Source organism: Sturnira hondurensis, unplaced genomic scaffold (genome assembly GCF_014824575.4).
Source record: "Sturnira hondurensis isolate 20B ecotype Veracruz unplaced genomic scaffold, ASM1482457v3 Scaffold0006413, whole genome shotgun sequence".
Lineage (NCBI taxonomy): Eukaryota > Metazoa > Chordata > Mammalia > Chiroptera > Phyllostomidae > Sturnira > Sturnira hondurensis.
The window spans coordinates 17464184-17470183 of NW_028079044.1; positions in this window are offsets into that span (position 1 = coordinate 17464184).

Genomic DNA, 6000 nt, shown 5'->3' on the forward strand with positions numbered 1-6000 from the left:
CCATTTGTGGTTTCTCCTCGTTATAATTCATCTTACACCTGGCTGCCAACTTTCTACAACGCTACTCTACCCTGTTAAAATATTTTGACACAACTGTGGAACCCGGGGCAGTTTCTTGATCTCTCTGTGACTCAGTTTTTCACCTGCCATCTGGAGATAATAATAGTACCAGAGAGTTGTTGAGAGAATTAAAATGAGGTAGTTCATGTATAGCTTTTAGCACATAGTAAGCACTCAATAAGCATTAACTATTAGTGTTTCTACTTCAGTTAAAGTTCAAAGGCCTTAGCTTGGCATTTGAGACCCTCCATGAGCGAGTCCCTACCTTTCCAGCCGCCTGGCCTCTGCTTACCTATGGGTAGCCTGCACTGTGGCTACTGGCATTCATCCAGGGACTCCCAGCTCTTTGTGTGTGTGCCCTACACTCCCCCTCCAACTCTGCCCAAAAACATTACTCCAGATCATATGTCAGTCCAACTTCTGACAGGAAGGAAGTTGTCAAAAGGACATGAAATCAACATATAGGATGCCAACTTCATGAGAATTTCACTTACTTTGTTCATTGCTCTGTTCCTAATACCTGGCAAAATTTTCTGGCATATAATAAATAGATGCTCATTAAAGATTTGTTGACTGAACATATGAATTTGAGAAACATAATTTAAGACTGTTTGTTCTGAGGCAGTGTAGAAATGTAATTTTCATCACAGTAGAATGTAAAGAATAGACCGTCCATGCTGTGAGATTTGCCATGAACGGTGAGCTGAATATAGGCCTCATCTTGGGAGATTTCTCCAGCAGAGCTTCTACTGATGGGAAAAGGAGCCCAGATACATTGAATGTGGACCTGACCAGTAATTGGCTAAAATTTTGGGTGGGGAGGACTAGAGATTAAAAATCTCCAGTGTGTCTCTATCGTAAGATGTGCGAACTTGGAGCAAATATCTCTTACTTCTGGGAAGACCACTTCAATGGATGCTCTGTTTTAACAAAGATAAAGCAAAGAGTGAATTGGTTTTTTTTTCAGCTCTAATTTTTTTTAAATTACAGTTTATTTTTAATATTATCTTGGATTAGCTTCAGGTGCACAATACAGTGGTTAGACAAGCATGTACTTAACAGAGTGGTCCCCCCTGCCCTCCCCAGCCTGGACTTCCATCACTTACCTGGCACCATACAAAGCTATGCAACATCACTGCCTATATTCCCGAAGCTATACTTTACATGCCTGTCTTGTAACTACCAATCTGTACTTCTTAATCTCTTCACCTTTTTCACCCAGACCCCTCAACTGTCAGTCTCTTCTCTGTACCTATGAGACTATTTCTATTTTGTTTGTTCATTTATTTTGTTCTTTAGATTTTGCATATATGTGAAATCATATGGTATTCGTCTTTCTCTGACTTGTTTCACTCAGCATAATACCCACTAGTTCCATCCATACTGTTGCAAATGATGAGATTTCATTTCTTATGGTCAAGTAATAAATAGTCCATCGTGTATATGTGTAATCTCACCACTTTTTAAACCACTCATCTGTGGGTGAGCATTAGGGCTGCTTCCACACCTTGGTCATTGTAAATAACGCTGCAGTGAACATAGGGGTGCATATGTTCTTTCAAATTCGTGTTTGGGTTTCTTTGGCTATATACCCAGAAGGGGAATTGCTGGGGCATAGGCCGTTCCAGTTTCTTAATTTTTGAAGAACCCCCCCATACTATTTCCCCTCGTGGCTGCACCAGTCTGCACTCCCACCAACAGTGCACGAAGTTTCCTTTTTCTCCACATCCTCACAACACTTGTTATTTAATAATTTATTGAAGATAAACATTCTGACAGGTATGAGGAGATACCTCATTGTGGTTTTATTTTGCACTTTTCTGATGATTAGTGAAGCTGAGCATCTTTTCAGATCTCTATTGGCCATCTGTATGTCCTCTTTGGCGAAGTGTATATTCAGGCCCTCTGCCCATTTTTAATTGGAGTATTCATTTTTCCTTTTTGGGGTTTTCTTTTGTTTTGAGTGGTATGAGTTCTTTATAAGTTTTGGATATTAATCCCTTATTGAATGTGTCACTGGCAAATAAACCATTCAGTAGGTCATGTGTTCATTTTGTTGATGGTTTTCTTTGCTGTACAAAATCTTTTTAGTTTGACATAGTCCCATTTGCTTATTTATTTATTTTTCTGGACATATTTCCTGCCTGAAAAGAGATGTCAGAAAAAATATTGCTAAGAGAAATGTCAGAGATTTTACTGCCTATGTTTCACATAGGAGTTTAATGGTTTCGAGTCTTACATTTAAGTCTTTAATCTATTTTGAGTTTATTTTTACGTATGATAGGAGAAGGTGGTCTAGTTTCATTTTTTGCCTATATCTGTCCAATTTTCCCAACACCACATATTGAATAGACTGTTTTTACCCCATTTATGTTCTTGCCTCCTTGCCATATGTTAATTGACCACATAGGCCTGGGCTTATTTCTGGGATTATTATTCTTCCCATTGATCTATGTGTCTGTTTTTATGCCAGTACCAGGCTGTTTGGTTACTATGCACTGGTTCTTCAAGGGGACAATTAAGGATCCCGTGACTCCCTCTCCTGCATAGCAACATAAATGCCTTCTCTATAATAGATGTTATCTTTGCTTCAGAGAAATGTTTCTTCAGAGAAAAACACTTCAGAGGAATGTCTTTTTGAAGTTACAGATCTAAGGTGCCGTGTCCCTGATAAGCAGGGCTCTTTCTTGGGAGTTGTGGATGTGTCCTCATTCAAATGGAAAACACAGAACTAGAAAACGAAGGGCAGGGAGACCTCTCTCTCTAGCCCCCACTGGTGGAGGGGTCTTCACCAGAATTGCCCAAGCCCGTCTTGAGCTATTGAAACGTAGAGCTTCAGTCCAGAAGGAATCCTAGGCTTTGGGAAGTGGGCTCATCTCGGATGACTATGTAGTAGTGGACAGGCCCAGTAGGACTCCAGACAGGGCCAGCGCTGGGAGCTCTGGAGTGGACATGAGAACTTGCGGGCTTCCTGTGAGGCAACGGAAGGGGCTAGCTAGAAAGGGTGAACTTGGAGAGCAGGTGAGATTTGGGCTGGAGCCGGGAGGTAACCTGCGCTCTCTCAAACTAGAGAGGCTGGTCCTAGGAAAGGGAGAAGCCAGATCCCACGGTCACGTGGGCCATGGGTCGGGCCGTGAAAAACTCATCCCTTCAGGGCAGCTCGATGCCCAGACACTTCAGTAGACGCTTCTCACCTGGCAGTGTTCTGCCCGCCTGCCCAGCTGCCCGCTCACACAAATTTATTTGTTCATAACTGGATCTGAACAGCTTTGCCTCGCCGAATACCCATGCTTCTCACTCTCTTTCAGTTGTCCAAGTCTGGCTGGGATCGTTTGTGGATTCTTTCTTTGTAAGTGCAACAACCGGACTCGATGTCACATTTGTTTCTAATAATACTGTAGACGAGGCATCCAGAGGGCCTCCCAGCATAGCACCTTTTCACTGCATCCCGACTTGGTAGTTATGAAAATTTCCAAACATACATAAAAGTAGACGAAGTTGTATAATGAACACCCACATACCCTGTTACCTAGGTTTTACAATGAACGTTTTTAAACAATTTTGCTTCATTCCTTTTTCTCTCAAGTATTTTAAAGTAAATTATAGTCATCATGGTGTTTCACCCTTAAATATCACACTAAGAATCTCTGTGGGAAATAACTTTTTAAAAAAAAACAGGACTTTTTCTTATGTGAAATTTCAAACATACTTTGTACAGAGAATGGTGTAATTAATCTCCGCATGTGTATCACTCGACTTCCATGATCAATCTTCTGCCAGTCCTAAAAACATCTTTGTGAATGATGGCTGAGCTGGCGGAAGAATAAGGAAAAATTCTCAATTGCTCGGAAATAATAGAAAGCTTAAATGGGGATAAGGACAGGAGCTCTGAAGCTAGAGTTTGTGTTGGAACAAATCCTAATTCACTGGTGGCCCAGGGCTTGGATTTTAAAGGGCGCAGTGAGAGGGGCGGGGGGAAAGCCTGGGATAGGAAGTCGGATCCGAGATCCCTGAGCGGTGACATCTTCACTGAGCAAAGGAGTCAAATGCCCACCACAGGGGAAGGCGGGCACCTGTGTCTGCCTTAGCCCGGACTCTCTGTGGGAGGGAAAACCAGCAACTGTTTTCCAGAGCATTCCTGACTACAGCCCCACTTTACTGGGGTTTGCGGCCGGAATTTTTAGGAGGCCCTAAAAGAATTTCAAGCTGAAAACTTAGTATCCCCTGGCAGAAGCAAACAAGGATATTTATTCCTCTTCTTTTGGGGAAGATACTTGAAAGCCAAACTTTGAATAACCCCCAGACAAAGTTTCAAGAACTATAAACTCACAATTGAAAATCACAAAATACACAGGGAAACAAAGGAAAGAATTAGCAGAGACCACAAACCGTAGAATCAGACCTGCAGAGAGAGCATATAGTGGGACGGTGAGATTTAGAATATGAAATAATTATATTTAACATGCTTTCACAAAGAAAAGAAAAGGTAGCATTGAAAAGAAACTTAAAATACCTAGCATGGGAGCAAAAAATAGTACAATTTGGGAAACTTATTCAACAGTTTTAAATAAAATTAATATATATACTACCCTTTCTAGCCCTGGGTGTGTACCCAAGAGAAATGAGTGCGTCCGTGCACAAAAAGGCTTTGTTCACAATCACCAAAACCTGGAGACAGCTCACATGCCCGTCAACAGCAGGATGAATACGAGTCACACGTTGGAATGCAATAAAAATGAACAAATGGGTACACCCAACACCATGGGTGGATCTCAGACACACTGCTGGTAAGAGCAGACAGACACGAAAGTACATGACGTACGATTCCACTTCTATGATATTGTTAGAACAGGCAGAATTAACCTATGCTAATAGAAGTCAGAATAATGGTTACTTTTGAGGGGTTACTGACTAAAAAGTGAAGCATTTTGAATTCCTATGACTGTTCTATTTCTTAATTTGGGTGGTGTTTACATGGAGGTATGTGTATGTAAATATTCATCATGGCAGACACTTAAGATTTAAACATTTTACACTGTGTAAATTATACCTCTATATAAACAAAAGGGATTCAGCCAAGTTGGAAAAGTACTGAAGAGAAATATAAACTATCATTACTGATATTAGAAACTCAATTTTTAAAAGGCTTTTATTTATTTATTTTTAGAAAGAAGGGGAGGGAGGAAGAGAGGGACAGACCAGTGACTGGGAGAATCATCAGTCTGTTGCCTCTCACTGCCACCCCCGCCGACAGGGGACCTGACCCACAACCCAGGCTTGTGCCCTGACTGGGATTCTAACTGGTAACAACATGTCTGTTTGTGGGACGGCACCCAACCCACTGAGTCACAGCTGTCAGGGCTAGAAACATAATTTATAAGAAATTAGCAGATTAGACATAAAAGAAAAAAGCATTCACGGACTGGAAGATGTGAGTAGTTGCAGAAATGCAGCAGAGAGAGAGGCAACAATGTAAAAGTTATCAAAAGATTAAGAGAGACGGAGGTTCGTGTTTGAGGCAGTGTATCTAACCAGGCTTTTGGATGGAGAGAACAGAGGCTGCCGGGGAGAGGCTGCGTCTGAAGAGCTAAGGGCTAAGAATTTTTCAAAACTGATGAGTGACATCAAGTCTTGGATTAGGAAAGTCCATCAAATTCCAACAAGATAAAAAATAGAAACCCATATATATATGATATAATTGCAGAATGCCTAAGAAAAAGATCTTAAAAGTAACCAGAGGAGGGAAAAATAATAATCTGTAACAGCAAACTGATGACAATTAAGCTGACAAGTGACTCGATAGTGGAGGCCAGAAGAAAGTGGGATGTATCTTCAAAGCAATGAGAGAAATTGGCTTATGACCCATAATTGTATTTCTAGCAAAAATGATCTTCAAAGAATAAGAGTGAAATTAATACATATTCAGAAAACTTTTTTTAA